We start from the raw sequence: 4,324 nt of genomic DNA on the forward strand, positions 1-4,324 counted from the left end.
ATTTGTTTCCTCTATTTACTTGGATACAGACCAAAGTAATTTACTACTCAATAATGAATCAAGATGGATGGGGTGAATATTATGCTCATTTCACTCTCATCAAGTGTGTCTTAGCTCAGAAAGATGGGTTATTTTTGTGTAAGGACCTTGGCTGTTAGGATAAAATCTGTGGCCTTAAAGAAGGAAAAATTTCTCAGGCATTACAGAGCTGTGGGCATTTGATAAGCTAAAATGCATAGAGCACTCAGCAAAATAGCTGGCAAGGTCAATGTTGATTAACTGTTTTCTGTTATATTATTTTGTAGATATCAAAAGACTCATTATAATAAAAACTCTGATGCAAAACAGTATGGTACTCTCTCAAGGATTAAAACTCCTCTATTTCAGAGCTCTTCTTGCTTTGGATTTGAAATAGCTGGTTCTTCTCCAAGAAAACTACACAGAGAATAAGTGTGTAACTCCCTGGATTATGAAAAGGTAGCATGAAAACACATGCAACCAACTGTACAAAAAATAGATTTTTATCAGATATGCAGAACATTACAGTCCCTAGAACTTCACTGGATTTCTTTTGAACTCTTTGCTATTTAGAACTAATATTGATTTTTTTTTTTTTTTTTTTGGTATGGGCAGGCGTGGAAACTGAACCTGGGTCTTTGGCATGGCAGGCAAGAACTCTGCCACTGAGCCACTGTTGCCCACCCATAATATTCATTTTTAACTTAATATGTTTGTGTTAGGAATTATGTCAGTTCTTTGAAATTTTTGACCTTTGGTTAATGACTTGGCACATGGTCACTTTAGTAAATATTGCATGTATTCTTGCAAACAAAACATTGTGTATTTGTGCATCTTGAGGAGAAAATTTGTATTTATTAATATAATATTAAATGTATATACATAAAGAGAGATCCATTTTGTTAATCATGTTTTCAGAATTTCAATATCCTTAGTTTTGTTCACAGTTGCTCAAATCCACTGAGAATTACATGTTTTGGTTTTGTCAGTATTTGCTTTATATATCTTGAGTCTAAATTATTATATTCACAAACATTTTGAAAATGTGGTATCTTCCTGCCAGATTTACAATTTAAAGGTTCTTATTTTACCTTTAGCAATGTTTCCTACTTATTCTGCCTTGTGTAATGTTAATCTAGTCTCACCCGTTTCTCTTTGGTTAAGTTAGGCATGATATATATTTTTCTTTATATTGATTTTCAGAGTTTTCCATGTTGTCATATTTAATATGTGATACTTGACAGCAGTATAAAATTTTGCTTGTATCTTTATTCATTCTGAGAATTTGGGTCTTTAAAATGGTTTCTTTAGGACAGGCCACAGTGGCTCAGAGGCTGAGTTCTCACCTGCCATGCCACAGACCCAGCTTTGATTCCTGGTGCCTGCCTATGCAAAAATTAAAAAAAAAAAAAAGATTTCTTCAATTTTTTTGGTCATGTAATGAAAGTTAAGATGTTTTTGGACTTTTATCAATAATCTTACAGTAAATTTACCAACAGTTTTCTTTGATTTTTTAAATATCCCTTTTATTAACACTTAATTTAGACTTATTAAGTATTTATTAGTTATATGTTCTCTCAAATTATTAATTATCATTCTATTGCTAACCTTATATTGTATATCTTACTGATCAAAACATATCTTTTATTTACTTTTTGAACTTGGATACAAATATTTTGCCACACCCATATAATGGCAGAATAATATACTTCAAATCCATTTATACCTCCCACTTTTCTTAAAAATATTAATTTGCTTTTTAATGTTTTACCTATTAACCTCTACAATATATTATTATTATTGGGAACAGAAAAATATTCATTTACTATTGTTTAAATTTTAAAGTCTCTTCATTAATTCCTGAACTTCTGTTTCCTTCTTTTAAATTTTTCTTCTGTATGGAGAAATCCCTTTAGTATTATATGAGTATATATATATGAGATATATAAGAAAAAGAGTCTGAAACCATCTTAGTTTTGACTACATATTGGAGTAATATTTTCTCTGGGGGTGGATTTCTTATTTTGAATTTGTATTTTAGAGCTTCAAAGATTGTATTCCAAAGGGATATGTGAAGATGACCAAATAAGAAAATTGAGGAATCAGTCCCTCCACCAGAACAACTATTAAACCGGCAAGAATTGAGACTGAATCAGCTATTTCAAAACCTCAAATTTAGTAAATCACTGTACAGCATCCCTGGAAGAAGAGATTTGTAAATACTAGTAAATTGCTCTCTCCATGCCAGGGTTAAATGTACCCAATCCCCACTTTCACAACAGGTAGCAGTGGGGGATGCCAGAAAGGGACATAAAAATCTACTTCCTCATGCCTTGCCAATTGCAGAGCATGACTTCTGACTAGCAACATTGAATTACTGTGCCCATTGTTCCAACCTCTTCTATCCCTGAGGGGAAAAAATGGCTGAAAAGAGCTAAAGATAATACACTCCCTCAGAGCTGTGGAGAAGAGTTGAAGTACAGCATTTGTTGTGAAAGTTAAAGAAAGCACAGATTTGGGGAACCATGGAAAAAGCTCCTGGCTCCTTTCTGGCCCCTCCCTCACCCCTCTTCAGGGCAGACTGGAGATAGCTAATGCTTCCTTTAGGGACTCTAGACCTATTTGTGACTAGGAAAGACTGACTTCAGAAACTACTCTTCAGTCTGTTTCCCCTCCCAGATTTTGCTCTATACAAAGTAGCAGCTTGAGAAAACAAAACCACTTTAAGAAAAAAATTGATGTGGATCCTCTGGGGCAAAATCTTACATGTTTTCAGGCTGGCAGTGGGACATACTGCAGAGCAGGAATGTCTGCCTTTTGGGAAGTAAGGGGATATTAAATGCCTATAAATGGGGACTTCTAAGCCACTAGCAAATCAAGCCCAGGATAATACCCAGGCCCAGAAGAACAAGGAAGGTCCTGTATTTTGTGTTCACATTGGATGGGCATTCCTCAGGAGGGTTGGCACTCAAGAAAATCTCCATCATATCACCAGCTGGCTACAATCTTAAGAAACAGATATCCCATGGAATAAACCACAGAGTTAACATTTTAAAATATTAAAGTGTAACATGTACAAGAAGACATTGCAAAACAAACAAAGAAATGGGAAATAATGGTACATCCAAAGTAAGAAGATGAAAATTCAGAAAACACTAACAATGAAGATCAGGTTGTAGGTATGCTAGAAAAAATAGTTCAAACAAAATGTCTTCAATATGCTCAAAAAGATAAAGGAAAATACAGAAAAAGAAACAAATGTTATCATGAAAACAATGAATGAATATGAGAGTCTCATTAGAGAGCTAGAAGTTTTAAAAAGGAACCAAACAGAATTAGTGGAGTTGAAGAGCACAACAACAGAAAGGAAAAATTCCCAGCAGGGATTCCATCACAGATTGGAGCTGGCAGAAGGAAGAAACAGCAAGCTTGAAGACAAAGCATTGAAATGAACCAGGATTAGAAGCAAAAAAAGAAAGAGGTATAAAAAGTGAAAATAGCTTAAGAAACTTCTAGGACACCATCAAAGATAGTATGTATGTATCATGGGAGTTCCAAAAGGAAAAAAAAGAGAAAAGGGCAGAAAGAATCTTCAAAGAAATAATGACAGAAAACTTCCAAACCTAGCAAAAGGCATGAGTATGCATTTTCAGAAAACACCTAAAGGAGAAAGTTGAAGATCAACCGTCATAATACAAAGGACAAAGAGAGTGTTCTGAAAGCTGTAAGAGAAAAGCAATGTGTCATCTACAAGGGAGACCCAAATAGATTGATGGCAATTCCCATCAGAACCATGGAGGGAAGCAGGCAGTGGGTTGAAATACCTAAAGTGTCAAACAAGAATTTTATATCCAGCAAGAATATGGAAGGAATTAAAACATTTGCAGATAAAAATTGAGTATGCAATGCTTTATCATCACTACATCTGCCTACAAGAAATGCTAAAGGGAGTTCTTCAGACTGAAAGGAAAGAACACTAGACAATGTTTCAAAACAGCATAAAGAAATGCAACCCTCTGGTACAGGTAACATCATGGTGAATTATAAATGTAAGTTCTATTGTATTTTTTGGTATGTAAGTCCTCTTCTTATTTTCTGCAAGTGATAAAATGCAAATTCATTAAAATATAATAATAAATTTATGGTTTGAGATATCAATATACAAATATATAATTTGCAACAAATACAGAAAAGCTGGGAAGACAGAGGGGTAGAGTAATAATGTGTATGTACTGTATTGAAGCCAAATTATGATAAAATTGAATACATCCAAAGTATTTGGATTTGGCAGAATGAGTAAAAAAGC

This window comes from Tamandua tetradactyla, chromosome 7 (genome assembly GCF_023851605.1).
Source record: "Tamandua tetradactyla isolate mTamTet1 chromosome 7, mTamTet1.pri, whole genome shotgun sequence".
NCBI lineage: Eukaryota > Metazoa > Chordata > Mammalia > Pilosa > Myrmecophagidae > Tamandua > Tamandua tetradactyla.